Genomic DNA, 14,719 nt, shown 5'->3' with positions numbered 1-14,719 from the left:
GAGCCCCGGGCGGGCGGCGCTGGGCCATGCCCCGCGGTGGGGCGGAGGGGGCCGGGGTGCGGGGGGCGGCGCGGGGAACGGGAGCAGCGGCACTTTCACGAACTGTCCACGGGAGGCGGGAGAGGCGGTGGCGGCGGAGGAAGGGGGGGCCCGGCCGGGCTCGCCCAGCCCAGCCCAGCCCAGCCCAGCCCAGCCCTGCCCGCCCCGTCGCTGCCCCGCCCCGCCCTGCCCAGCCCTGCCCGCCGCTGCAGGCAGCGCGGCACCGGCACCGGGCGCCCCTTTATAGGCTCGGCCCGAGGGGGTGGGGGGCGGCGGCGGCCCCAGCCCCGAGGGGGCGGCTTCCCCCTAAAAGCCGGTGGCGGGACGCGCGGCGGGTAGAGGCGCGGTCGGCGCTCCCCCGTGCTCCGGGGCCGGCGCTCCCCGGTGCCGCTGCGGCTCGGCCCGCCATGCCCCCGCGGGGGCCGCTCGCCCGGGCCCCGGCTCCGCGTTCCCGGTGCAGCAGCAGCCACCGCTGCCGCTACCGCTCGCCGCCGCCGCGCCCGCGGCTTTAAGCGCCTCTGCCGCCGCCGCCGCCGCCGGGAGACCGCGCCCGCCCCGGCTCCAAGATGCTCCGCCAAGGTGAGCGCCGCACCGGGAGGGCACCGGGTACCGCGGGCACCGGAGGCAGCGGGGCCGGCCCCGAAGTTTGTCTCCCCGCCGAAGTTGGGGCCGCGCCGCCGGGCGCCCCCCGCCGCCGCCGCGTTACCGGCGCCGCCGCCGCCACCGAGGCTCGGGCACCCCCCGGGGTCCCCGGGGAGCGGCGTCGGCAGCGCACGGCGGGAGCGCAGCGCGACGGGAACGGGGCGGGGGGGGACCGGGAGGAGCGTGGCAGGCGCCGGGTCCCGCAGGACCGGGGACACGGCGGGTCCCGCGGGCACCTGGGGACGGCGGGTCCCGGAGGCAGCGGGGCTGCGGCGGGCGCGGGGGGGCAGCGGGGCACGGCGGGTCCCGAGGCGCCGGGGGCACGGCGGGTCCCGGGGGGGGATCGGTGCTCGTCTTCCGGGGTGAGGGAAGGAGCCATGGGGCTCACCGGGGGACGCGAGGGGTTCGGCGGGGAAGTTGGGGCGAGCCGTCCCGTTCCGCCCCCCCGAGGAGATTCGCTTCGCTGTGACATCACGTTATTTCCATGGCAACCGCCTGGGACATCATAGGGGAGCTTTTTGACATCACAGCGAGGGGAGAAGCCGTCCCTCCCGAGGGGGTCCGGGGCGGGAGGGGGGGGGCAGGACCCCCGGCCCCACTGCGCCTGGGCCAGTCCCGGGGAGATGCCGGGGACAGTGGTGTCATGCGGGGGGACCCCGGCTGGACCCCCCTGCTCCCATCCCACGTCCCAGGGAGGGGGTAGCTGCGCAGCCCCCGGCCCAGCCCTCGCCGCCACCACCACCACATGCCCCTCTCTGGCGAGGCTCCGGCAGCAGGAGAAGGTGCCAATGCCGCGCCCGCAGCCCCTCGCATTGGGGTGCAGACCCCTGGGCAGGGCAGAGCCCCCGCTGCTTCCCCGGGGGATGCTTTTTCCCACTGGGGGGAATGTCACCTTGTGGCTGCGGGGCTTTGTGCTCAGATGTTCCTCTCTCCGGCTTCCACCTCGGCTTTGTTCGGCATATTAACCCAACCGGGTTGACGATCTTGAGAATAAACCCCCAGCCCTCAGAGCAGCCCCGGTTCCCAGCCCCAGTTCTCAGCCCCAGTGCTGCCAGCTGGAGGAAAAGCATCATCCAGGCTGGCAAACCGGGAGCCCGAGGTGGAGGCAGGCGGCGGGGCTGCCGGCAGGGTTGCATCCCACCAGGGGTAGCCTGTTAAGGTCAGGATCTACAGCTTTCATTTCTGGAGCTAGAAAAACAAAATGCAAATTGAAGAGCCTGTGGGCTAATGCAAAACCTATTCTTAAAGTTTTTGTCTTGTTAAGCAAGGAAATAGAGTGCCAAATAGGCTTTGTTAAGTGGCAGTCTAATTAATAATTTAAAATCTTGTAGCTGTCTTTCATTAGAATTTATCTGTACATCAACCACAAAATCAGTCAAACACACTCATTTATAAGTTAATGCCATTCCTGAATAATTCAACAGGCAGTTAGAGGAGGCCTCCATCCCAGCAAGAGGCTCTCCCCTCCCTGTCTCGCCGTGGCCAGGTGTCCCCAGGCAGGGGGTCCCTGTCCCCAGCATTTGCCCCAAGCAGGGTGCAGAGGGGACACCCCATGACGGGGACGAGGGGAGAGGGAGGGAGCTGCCGCCCGGGGCGTGGGGCTGGGGCCAAACCCCTCGGCGGGGCTTGGGAGCGGTTGGCATTGTTGAGGGACGCGGCAGCGCGAGGCTGTGCTGGTGGGAGGAAGCTCAGGCTGATGGTGGCACTGCCACCGCCTTCCCTGTCCAGCTGCCGGGGACCGGGGTTGGGTTTGGGTCTGGGGGATGTGGCAGGGCTTGGGGGACCCGCTGGCCATGTCCCCAGGGGAAGCAGCTCTGCGTGCCCGCTCGTGGGGGGACAGCTTCGTGCATGGTACCATGTGAGGCAAAGGTGTATGCTGCTGGAGATGCGCAGCAGGACGGGCAGCAGCGACATAGCCAGGGCAGCGCTGCGATGCCCCGGGGGCATTTTGGGCCTCCTGTGAGCTCCAGCCACAGAGGCACCACGCAGCCCCGGTGGGATTCGGGGTGGATTTTGGGCACTGGGTCATCATCGTTGGCATGGCAGTGGGTGACAGTGTGGGGTGCAGCTCCAGCCCGGGTGAGGTGTCGGCGGGGCCGGTGCTGTGCCGTGCACCCTGCCGGAGGTGGCTGCAGGCAGGAGTGCAATGCTGGAGACACAGGAGAAGGAAATTTCCAGGTCAAGGATGACAGCAAGGTCACGGGCAGCCATGTCCCCGCCATCGCTCAGCCCATCGACGGGGTGTCCAGCCCCCATCCCTCCCTGCAGGGGAGCAGCCGGCGGGCAGGGTGCGGGCACAGGCTGGGCTGCGGTTCCTGCGCCAGGGAGCCGAGAGCCCAGAAACCTTTCTGCTTATAAAAGTTTAATTTCCTAAAGAGCTGAGAGGAAGCCACAAGCTCTCCGTGCCTGGTGAAGCAAGGGGGGTGGCTGGGGAGGGCGGTCAGGATGCCACCCAGGCTGTCCCTGCCGTGGTGCTGGGGGGGAATGAGGGGGGCTCAAGCAGGCAAGACCTGCCTGGACCTGGAGCCAGGGTGCGAAGGAGCTATTGCCGCTCGGTGACCCATGCTGATGGAGCCCGGCAGGGTCAGAGCTGCAGCCACGCTCCGCTGAATGTTATTCCCACCTTTTGCTTAAAGTGCCACACCTGGTGCCCTGCGGTCCCATCTGGATGCCCGAGGCTGCGGGTGACACTCCAGGTGGCCTCGAAGCGCTGCCCTAAAAACACCAGTAAACCTGCCGGGGAGACGTAAAAATATGCATTTTCCGGTGTGATTTCACACCCACCTTTCCCCAAGGCACCTGGCGGTGCCAGAGCGGGTGGCGCAGGCCAGAGCCGCGAGCAGTGGGTCCCCGTGATTTGCAGGATGAGGCTGTGAGCGGGACGTAGTCGCTCTGGGGCCAGGCAGGGACTTGGGCTGCTGAACACAGCTGGAGCGCTGATGGGTTTTGACAGCAAAAGCCAAAACCGTGTTTGGAGGCAGAAACCAGGCAGGGAAGCGTGGGAGCCTGGAGGGATACGGTGGTGGCCGGTTACGGCCAGGGCCACCCCCAATCGGGGTGTCCCCAGCTCCCGGTGGTGCCCCCAGCCAGCCCTGTAGCAGCGTGGAGGCAAACCCCCCTTGCTGAGGAGTGACAGCCAGGACATGGCCGCTTCAGCCTCTTGTCACTGGGGGCAGCCACCTGCCCCATATCGGGGCACCCCAGGGTGACGCAAGGAGCTGCTCCAGTCACCCCCAAACAGCTGAAAACTCGGGCTTTGTTTGCAAAGTGCAATCCCAGGGCTTAGCCGCGTTCGGTATAAACTCTGGTTATTAACAGCAGATTATGTCTTTAAAAGCACTTTGGTGGAGCGGCAGGCAGCAGCAGGCAGCGGCAGGCAGGCGAGGTGCCAGCACCCGAGCAATGGTAGCGGCTGTTTGGGTTCCCTGCGGGACGGGCGAGGTGCTGCCCTGACCCGGCACACACCGAAGGAGGCTGGCGTCTGATTTAAGAGCGGCGGCAACAAGCGGGAGGCTGGGAGGCCACCGGGAGAGCCGTGGGGCCGGCAGCAAGCGGGACACTGGTGGGGGTCAGTGAGGAGGAGCCGGGGGTTCTGTGTGCCAGCGTGGGCAGGGGGTGCAGGGCATGGCCCCGGGGGCACCGCTGAGATGCAGGAGCATCCATATCCTCTCCGATGAGGGTGCTCCTTCCCCGCTGTTTTGGGTGATGCTGCCCAAGCCCAAGGGGGGACAAGCCAGCTTGGCCCCAGGTCCCTCCGCTGGCAGAATGGCCGGTGCTGTCCCTGCTCCGGATGGTGGCACCGCATCCCATCTCCCAAATTGAGGAAGCGCCGATCCCCCCGTACCATCCCTACGGAAAGGCATCACCATGGAAACCCACAGCCCTGCGCCTGACGCCCGGCAATCAGGGGGGACACTTTTAGGAATATTATTTTTACTGATGACAAATGATGGAGGCTCGACACTGACGGAGGAAACGCCTGCGCCCGGCGCTGGTCATCGCATGCCCTCCCCGGCGGTCAGTCTTTCTCCTGCCTGTTTCGCCGAGGGCAGGGCACAGCTTGGCACGTGCCGCATGCCGATCCGGCAGCCACGGCGCTGCCCGCTTGTAAAGTGTGGGCAGCAGCAAGCAGCAGATGCAGGACAGGGAGATGCAGGGGGCAATCTTCTTTGCGCAGATTAGGATTGGGGGGTTATTAAGCAGAAAATGCTCCATTTGGTGTAGAAAGCTCCTTTTCCTCTTTAACAGCACATGTGCCCGCCGGCTGCTTGCTTGGGTGGCTCGGAGCCAGCCCAGCTTTGGTGAGCGGCTTCTTGCGATGCTCCTGCCCAGGCTGGTAGTGTCGTGACCGTCCTGGTGACTCCCAGCACCGAAAGCCGGTTGCACTCAGAGCCGCGTCTCTCCCCGGCTCGTGGCCAGCAGGATGGGACGGCAGCGGGTTTCATCCCTGCGGAGGTGATGGCACAGTAGGCTGGGGCTCCATGGTGGTCCATCGCATCCCGACGGTGCCTGGCTGTGGGGAGAGCGGGGCGCCGGAGCTGGAGGGTGTCAGAGATGCTCCATGTGCACCCCAAGTCCCAGCATCACTATCACACGGGGAGGCTGCAGCCGTTGTTTACCGGGGTGCAGCAGCAGGAGGGAATTTGGCTGCTGCGCTGGCAGGGTTCCTTACGGAGGCAGCCCTGCAAGCGGAGGGGAGGTGCCAGCAGCTCTGCCAGCCCCGTGTGCTGCACTTGGGAACCGCTTTTTTTTTTTTCCAGCGGCAATTACACCGGTTTGCTTGGGGAAACCCCGGTCCCGTGGCCGTGGGACCCCCATGGTCCATCCCAGGGGTGCAAAGCCCATCCTCATGCATGGAGAATAGCCCAGTGCTTTTTGGCCCTGCGATGAGACCTTCGCCTGGCTGGGCGTCAATGAGCATCTGGGCATGGGGATGTGGTTGCGCGGGGCAGAGCCCCTCTGATCCCCCGGTGTGAAGGCTGAGGGGGGCAAAGGCTGCCGGCTGCATCCGCTGCCTGCCGCTGCCGGCTCCTGCCCCCCGAGCCGCCCTGCCTCCTCGCTGCCTGCAAATTCAGCAGCCCATGGGGTGCTGGATGCAGCCACCCCCCGGGCAGCACACCAGAGCTGGGAGAGGGGCCGGGATGATTTCCCCCCTCGGCAGGGATGTGCCGGGGTGTTTGTGCTAACAAGCCCGGTGTATTATAATTTCAGTGGAATTTAAAAAACAAAATAGTCCTCAGACAAACGGCTCCGCAGTGCCTCTGCCAGGGCCTAAGATCTGCTGCTATCTATTTTTTAATAATTGAGGGTAATAAATATGTATTTCTTTCTCCTTTCTCTCCGTACTCCGCAGCTTGTCAGCTCCCCGCGTCTCTCCTCTGATCAGACCCCATCTTTGCCGCGTGGAAAGAAAAAAAAAAAAGGGGGAAAAAAAGAGAGGGGAAAAAAAAAAAGATCCTTTAAGCAAAAAGGATTAAAGCCTTGAAAGTAGGTCTGCCCGAGCCACTCGGCTCTCCCTGCTCCCCGCCAGCCGCAGCCAGGGCCAGGGAGGGCTGTGCCGGGGTGAGAGGAGCATCCGCAGGCGGCTGAATCCGGCCCCGCGGGGTGTTTGTGGGTGCAGAGCCTGGCGGGGCAGCGGCAAAACCCCCCGGGAGCCGGGCTGCAGCCGGGCAGAGCCGCCGGGCAACTTGGCAAACCGCTGTTCAGAGCCAGTTCTGCTTCGGCGGCAAATATTCCCCAGTGCTTTATTCCCTCCGGTTTTCGGATGGGGATGTTGGCCTGAAAACGAGGTGGGGGTTTGATGGCAGGGCCGAGCGTGGGGCAGGCTGCGGGACCCCCCCACCCCGGCCGCGGGATGCTGGGGCGGCGGAGGCGCTGGTGTGAAGGAGGTGGCTATTTATAGCTTCCCTCGGCTTTTGTTCCTTTTCCAGTAGAGCTCCTCTCGAAATAGAAACAGCGCCGGCTGCGCGGCCGCTCCCGGGGCCCAGTCTGGCCATGGGGAGCACCTCCCGGCCCGGGGCGGGGGGACACCCCCTGCCATGAGGTGCCATTGCGTTGGGCATCCCCCAGTCCTGCATCCCTCGAGATGGGGCTGGCGTGGGATGGGGAGGGGGAACCGCCCCGCTGCAGCCCCCCCCTGCGCTGGCGATGCCCATCCAGACCCTGGGAGGGTGTGAATGGCTCCGGGGGGAGCCGCTCTGCGGAGAGGGAGGATGGCACCGGGTGCCCCTGGGGAGAGTGGGTGCAGCCATCAGGAGCACCCTGGCAGGGTCTGTCCCCGTCTTGCAGCTCAGCCGTTGACTCTGCTGTTCCCTCCCAGCATCCAACCCCCTCCCCCCCCATCTCTGATCAATATAGCTGGGAAAAACAAAACAAAACAAAGTAAATATTTAATACGATCCAGGGAGCCACGTCGAGCGCTCTCCCTGTCTGTCTCCTCCGCCAGCCGCTCGCAGCAGCTCCCCAGCCCTAATGAGCCTGAGTGCAGCAGGGATCGATGGCGAAGGCAACCTCCGCAGAGGGGTCAGGTCTGCCACGTCCCCCCCTCCATGCTGTGCCGGAGCTGGGGCTCAGCCCCCTGTGCCCCCCAGGGCCACCAGCCCCAGCCCCCCTCCTCCTCCTGCCCTGCTTCTCCTCTCCTGCGTCCCCTTTGTCCTCTCCGGCTCTCGGGAGGGATGAGGGCTCTGCTGCTCCAGTGCAACCGTCCCTTGTCGTGCTGCCACACAGGACACGAGCTGTGTCGGGCATCAGCTCTGGGATGGGGGCTTCCGCAGGGGTGCAGGACGGGGCGTGCATAAGGTTGGGTCTGACGCGGAAAGCCAGTGTCTGCACCCGCACTCGGGGAGCAGCTCCTCGTGGATGGGGGCACGGAGCCTGGGGGGGGCTCAGACACCCCCGGAGCTGGCGCCAGCTTCCTAATTGGTGCCAAGACACTGTCCCCGCTCATGGTGTGACCAGACCTGCCGCCTCCTCCTCCTCAACAGCCTCTTGCCCCCTTGCCTTGGTCCCCACTGGGGACCTGTGTCCTCTGGTGTCCCCCAGAGACCCCGGGCACTGACGCTGTTCGGAAAGCACCGGTGCCAGGCGCTGCCAGACTTGCACTGGCGATGCCAACGTGGGACCTGCCTCATCCCGCTCTGGTTCCATGTGTTTTCCGAGTTTGGATGGTCCCTGTTGCTCCAACGCCAATGTTGACAGAGGGGCACTGGTTAACGGGAGCTGCCAAATCACCTGTCACCCCAACACAGCCGACCTCCGCCGGACAAAGTCTCCGTCATGCCCCCCAGCCTGCACCGTGGGTTTAGGAGAGGGGCGGAGTTGTGCCCCCAGCCAGGAGTTCCATCAGATGGATCTGTGTATCACCACACGGCCTCATCCTGCCCTGGGCCGTGGCTGGTTTCCCAGCGGGATGCAGGGGTGGCACACTGGATGCAAAACTCAAGAGGAGCACCTGGCTGCACTTCCCTGCCACCACAGTGCGTTGCAAATTGTTTTTCCATGGAAAAGTCAATTGTCCTTGCTGGCACCTGGGATGAACCTGGGGCCGAATGCTGTCCCTGGCGCGGGATGAGAGGAACGGCCGCCCTGCCTGATGCCCCTCGTTCAACCCTGCCAGACCTCCAGCACCGCAAAGCCCCGGCCGGGCTGCGCCTGGGGACGGCGACTGGATTTACAGCTGGAAAACAACCTGGTGTGCCCCGAGCACGGAGCGGGGAAGGTCCTTCCCTGGCAGCTTGAGGACCATCTCATGTCTCCAGGATGATACCAAGCATCTTCCTGCAGCCCGGGGGCCTTTGGGTAGGTGGGGGGATGTGCAGAGGGGCCAGGAAAAGACTCCCTGCGGGAATTACGGCAGCAGCGGTGCAAGGTGGGACAGCGGCGCGGGTCCTGCGTCACAGACGCAGGCTTGTGGCAAGGTGCCGAGGAAGTTTTGCAGCAGCATTAGAAAATGTTGACATGTTTTTTGAAACAATTTCAGATCTGATATCTGCGCCAGATTGAGTTTGTAACCAGCTTTATTGTTTAAGCCTGCTGGGATTTCATCAAAGGCGTCTGCTGTTTACCCAGAACCATTTCATTGGAGAAAACAGCAAACAGACCTGCATTTCTATCTGATTTCACTTTTTCCTTTTCCTCCTGAATTTAAGTGCTTGTGAAAAGCATGGCTGATAAGGCAGAGCAATGTGGATAAATTCTGAGGACCGGCTTGGCGGAGGCTCCACCAGCTGCTTCAAGTTTATTAATAGACCGAAGGCAGTTGTGGGACCAGCTGCTGGGCTGCCCTAGCTGGTTTTGGGATCTCCATCCCGGCGGGTCGAGCCGGGTCCTGGCTCCTCGGAATGCCGAAGGCCGGGGAGAGGATCCACGCAGTGCTTTTTTAACGCTTTCAGTGCGACTTCAGATTTAAGCTATGAAGGAGCCGATGTCTGTTCCTCCCCAGGGAGCGGCAGTGACCCCGGCAAGCGATGTGCTCCATGACAAGCTGAGCCAAAGCCAATGCAGCCACGGGAAGCAGAGAAACATGAAGGAGACACCAAGCTTGAACAGGGTCCAGCAAAAAACCAGATTAATCCTCCTCGCACCTTGGTCCCCGGGGGCTGCGGCAGCTGCCTGCCTGGCTCTGCCTTCTGCCCGTCGCTGACCTTGGAAACGCACCGGAGAGGAGCGTTGGGGGCTCGAGATGGGGCCCGAGAGGGTTTTACAAGGAGCTGACCTGGGGGCTGCATCCCCCTCTGCCACTGACTGCTCTGCCCCAGGCATCCTTCCCATGCCCGCTTTGCGGGTGCTCCTCGTGGTCACCCATCACCAGCATTGGTTTCTCCAGGATTCGGCATCTTCCCCGCTTGGGAATGGCCTAGGTGGCCATCCCCACCTTCCCCAGCCTTTGGGACGGGGACACAATGGGCTGGGGTCGGTGGAGCGCACCCCACCGCCTTTCCCTGAGCCCCTTCGGCATCTCCCGGCTGCCCCGGGGGCCGGTACTCCCTGGGCGGGTTGTGCCGGCGGCAGCTCGCCAGCACTCGGAGGGCTTGTCTCTTCCATCGATCACACCTGCACGGTGACAATGTAATTTTTATCTCCGGCTGTTTATTTCTCAGACAGAACTACTTGTAAATTCCAAGAAGAATATATATCCCCGCGCGTGACAGATCCAGCACACGGCGATTAATCTGCCCTCTTAAGACCTGAATGCAAAAGTGTCCCAATGTCACTCCTGGACGGGGTGTCGAGCCCCGGGGCAGCACTTCAGGGACGTGCAGGGACCCGGTGGCAAAGCATGTCCTGGTCCAGGTGATGCTCCCCTACTACTTATTGCACTCACTATCATCTCTGGTGGTCCCCGCCCAATGCTCGCAGCCGCTCCGGCTCTCTGTGCTCAGGCTCCAGCTCTTCTTTTTGGGAGGTTTATGCAAATAGGGCTCTCTTTTTTTTTTTCCCCCTTTTTTTTTTTTTTTTTTAATTCCTTGCCGCTGCTGCTCTGCCGTGTCCCAGATAGCAGAAGTGCTGAGGACAGGCATTTGCGTCAGGTCCTGCGGTACCCTCATCCCAGCCGGCCACCCGACCGAGGGGAGGAGGGATGCGGCTAGGGGATGTCCCGGGGGGAAAGGGGCAGAGAGTGGCCATCAGAGGCCAAGGACGGAGAGGTGAAGGTCCTTTAACGGCCCGTACCTCCGCACTGCGCTAGCATGGGTGGGCATTGGTGCCAGTGGGCGTAGGTCTGTCCCCAACCCAAGCATGTCCCCAGCGAGGGGCAGGACAGGGAGCGGGGTGTCAATCTGGGCTCTGCAGCAGCCCGCAGCCCCGTCGGCAACACCCCCCGTGCCATAAAGCCGCTTATTTACAACCTCCTACTCGGGAGCATCTGGGAAGCGAAGCGCGTCATTTCCAGAGAGAGCAAAATGCTGCATATTTCAGTGTCTTTTGAATTTTTTAGGTTTCCCTGAACTGTGCTAATGGGTTGGCGGTGGCAGGGGGGAGGCGAGGGCCCAGCCCCGCTCCCGGCCTGCCTTGCTGCTCCGCCGCGCGGCCATGACTGCATTGCTGCTCTTAAAATATTCAGTGCTGTTGGCCACAATTTCACAGCGGGTCAAAGCGCGCCGAGCCAGCAAGAAGGAGGGAAAGTGTGACAACAAGATTAACCCCGGCCCGGCAGGCCCCTTCCACGCTCGGCAGGCTGAGCACGATGTGCTGCAGCCGCCTCATCCCAGGGGATGGGCAGCGAGGCCGGGGGGGGCTGCGGCACCCAAAATGCCGCTGGTAGCCCCATCTGGTGCTGCATCCCTGGCGTCACCTCCAAAATGCTGTGAAGGGACAGCGGGACCGTCCTGGGTCCCGCCGGGATGGCTGACCATCCTGTGGGCTCCAGCATCTCCCCCAGGCAGGGGATGCTCCGCTCCTTGCTCCAAGCTGCTGCAAAGCCGGAGCGGCGGCAGGCGCCTGGCATTGCCCTGGCCGTGCCGCCGGATGAAGGGCTGGGGATACCCCCAGGTCTTGGGGACGTTGCTGAGAGTCCTCAGCACTTCTGCACCCTGACATGTCATGGTTCCCAGGCCTTGCACAAGCATCAGTTAGTGCTGATGATGGAGCAGCAGTTTTATGATGCAAAAGAGCAGCCGCTTGAAACTAGAGGGGATTGCGGATGGGGATTTGATAATCCTGCCGTCCACCTGGAGTTTGCTCTGCGGTCGCTGACTTGTCTGCCAGGCTTTTCTAAGAAAACTTCTGTGGCTGGGGGAAAAAAATGAAGCAAAGCAAGTGCTCTGTGCCACCCGTGCAAGGGCGGATGGTGCGGGGTCTCTGTGCACCGGCGTGGAGCCCCGGGTGGATGGGGGATGCTCAATGGGCAGAAGGGTCCATGCCAGGCTCAGCCCCAGGAGCCATGTGGTGTCCGGAGGCTGGAGACCTCCAGCAGCTGCCCCTTCCATGGGCCGTGCGCCCTGGAGCTGGGCTACGCTGCAATGGCCAACTTGGCTGAGGCTTGGTCTTGCGTCTCCTGCACTTTTCCTTGGCTTCTCGGTCCCGTGCTGTAACTTTGGAGCTCACCGACAGTGGCATGGATGACCTGCAAAGCCCTTCTCCTTGCATGCAAGTGTGGTGGTGTCTGCAGGAGGTGCTGCAGCTGATGGATACTCTCCTGGGATTTTAAGGGTGCTGTGGCTGAGCTACCGGGGTGTCCTTGGGGGTCAGGGTCAGCCCCCAGCACCTCACCGGCCTCCAGCAACAAGAGGCGGCTGCTGGGCTGGGGGGTCTGGCAAGGAGCTGCTGGTGGGGTGACCCTCATCTGTCCCAAGCGGCCACCTCCAGCCCGAAGGCAACCAGCCCCGCAGTGACAGCGCCAGCATTGCCCCATCCCCGAGCACACCCGCTCAGCCCCGAAATCTCGCTCCCCAAGCATGCACGGGCGCGTTGGCACCTCTGCTGCGGTCAGGGGCTGGACTGGCAGTGCCCCCCTCGAGCCGGCCCCCGGGGTGCCCTCCTGCACCCTGCGCCAGCGGCGAGCCGGGCTCTTCTCCCTAATTCTGCTTGATCCCTGCTAATGTACCAGCAGATGTTCTCATTATCCATTTAAACATATAATCCTCCCCCGAATCCCGCTAAGCTCCTGGCCTCCCCGATACCTCGTGGCAGGGCGTTCCACAGGTTAATTATGCATTTTTAATTAATCACCGAGCAGAGAGTGACCCATGAATAAGGGATGCGAAGCTCCAGCGGCTGGGAATAGTCGGCAAACTGTTCCCAGGTGGAGCCGCATCGGTGTTGCGCTCTCCCTGAATGACAAACCCAGCTCTAAAAATTCCTGGTTTGCGGATCTGATGTGACCAGAGGATGGGATGGAGCCGTGTCCCCCCCATGCCCCACGTCCCCCACCAAATGGGGAGGAACCGTGTCCCCGCCGGAGCTGTCTGGGTCCCACCTGGGAGCGATGGAGCAAGCGCGGAGGGGAGGAGGAGCGAGGCAGAGAGGGAAAAAAAAAATCACATGTTGTTTTTAAAAGGCGTTTTTGAGTGAATGCTGAATAGGGTTTGGGAAAATTGCCTTAAAGGCCTGTTCTCTGCAGGGACGGAGCTTTTCATGGAGCACAAGTATTTTGAAACTTAATTGCACATTTGCACGGGCTAGTGTTTTTATTTCTCTCAGGTCTCCGAGGTGGTCTTTGAAGATTGCTGTCTCACTGTAATGGTTTTCTTTATCTCAAATAAATTCCGCACACCTGCGAGGTGGAGCTGCTTGAAAGAAATGATGTCGAAATTGGCTCTCGATTTAATAAATCTGCAAATGGAGCTGGGATGCAGAGAGGCGAGGTGGCTGGTGGGGCCGGCTGCGCCTTCTCCCCACTCTCCGCCTCTCCTCTCCCTTCCCCTCTCCTGCCCTCTCCATCAACTCGCTTTCAGCCTCTCCGCAGGCTGGGGCGAGCGCGGGGCTAAGCGATGCGGGTCCAGACGCTGCCTTTCCCCTTGGGAAGCTGCTGCCGGCACATCCGAGGGGGCTCCGGCTGAACGCCCTGCGGTGCAGACCCCTCTTAACGCCCACCAGGCTGCATGTTACCTGGCACAAACCTGCCCGTGCTTCCAAAACCGGCGGCAAAAGCTGCCGCCGAGCGAGGGTTTAGAGTCCTGCCACGCGCCGTGAGCACGCCGTACTGCTCGGCTATGCCAGCTGGAGATGATGCTACCAGCCAAATGCCAACTATCCCGAGGACCCTCCAATGTAATTTTCTTTCCTGGCCTCAGGTTTAGGGTTTGGAGCTGCCGTTTGCTCCGGCAGCTCCTCCTGCAGCCGTCACCGCATGCCACCGGCCATTTCTCCGGCTCCAGTAATCCACGCCAGTTCACCAGGGGACATTTAGCTGGCTCTCCATTTTGGAAGCAGGGCAAAGTGTCGGAGAAACGCTCATGGCACAGTTCAGCGGCGTTGGCTGTGCCGTTGCAGCAGGCAGAAACAAATCCCTGGGCGGCCGGGGCAGCGTGTGCCGGGCAGCCCCGGCTGTCAGGCGGAGAGGAATGGGCGGCTGCGGGAGTACACAGACAGGTTAATGGCAGCCGCAGATGCTGCACAATTGGATTTCACCTCCCCGTTTCCTAAGGAATCAGCATCTCTCCCTTGCTCAGGAAGGCAGCGGTCCCGCTCCTCTCCCCGGGACCCTCAGTGGCAGTGGGGTGACCTGTCACCCATGGAAAGCACCCCAAAGGCCATTTAAAAACCCTCCCTCCCCTTGCTGCACTCCCCAGACATGAGGTTACCCACAGAGGCTGCGCCGCCTCCGGCACAAACCCCGTCTGCTCGCGCTTGCTCGGCTTCAGGCGAACAAGACGCCGGGCGATTTTATTGCATTGCTGGATTTTGTTCCACTCTGTTATTCACCACGATTGAATTTGCTGCCGCGGAGGCAGGAGCTGGCCCAGGCAGAGCTCCCGCGTCGCCCTCGCCGCTCCGGTGGGACCGTGACCTTGTCTCGGTATCTCGCTTAGCCCTCGGCTGGGTAATTTGGTGCCGGCGTGGGAGCCGGGCGTTCGTCTTCCTCCCGCCGAGCATCCCGGCACAGTCTGATTCCCTTGCCTGAGCCAAATCCTTGTTCTGCTCCATTTTCAATCGTTGACCTTGTAAAGGCTTTCAGGAAAAGCATCCACCCTCCCAGCACCCTCCTTTCTCTTCCTCACCTGATTGTCTCCCTCCATCCTCAGCTCTCTGAGTAGCTGTCAAAGTTTCGATGCCGTGCGCATCACCATGGTACCTGAACCCCTGGGCAGAGCAGAAACGTGCGTCCCCATTATGCAAACCCTCCCCAAGTTTTAGTCACGCTTGCCAGTTCATGGTGTCAATTGGTAAACTCCATCTTTCTCCTTCCCTGCTTCTCAGACTTATGTAAAATCACCTCGGGGTCCCCTGAAACAGTGGTTTCTTGGCTCGTTTTCTCTTTGCGCTGGAAGCTGTGTGGCTGTGGGGCCGGGAGCATCCCACCTTTCAGGGCGAGTGGTCTTTGATTAGTGCAAACCTGTACGGTAGCACCGATGCCCCACTCCCCCCCCACTGGCACTGC

The 14,719-nt window shown here is 62.4% G+C and overlaps 1 protein-coding gene across 1 annotated transcript in view; it reads left to right on the top strand.

Annotated features, from left to right (window-relative positions):
* The window catches only part of RTN4RL1 (reticulon 4 receptor like 1), a 32,131-nt gene that overhangs the window by 1,067 nt on the left and 16,345 nt on the right, over nt 1–14,719 (top strand). The gene's annotated exons all lie outside the window — the stretch shown is intronic.

Source organism: Gavia stellata, chromosome 25 (genome assembly GCF_030936135.1).
Source record: "Gavia stellata isolate bGavSte3 chromosome 25, bGavSte3.hap2, whole genome shotgun sequence".
Classification (NCBI taxonomy): Eukaryota; Metazoa; Chordata; class Aves; order Gaviiformes; family Gaviidae; genus Gavia; species Gavia stellata.
This window is presented reverse-complemented; position numbering and strand designations above follow the sequence as displayed.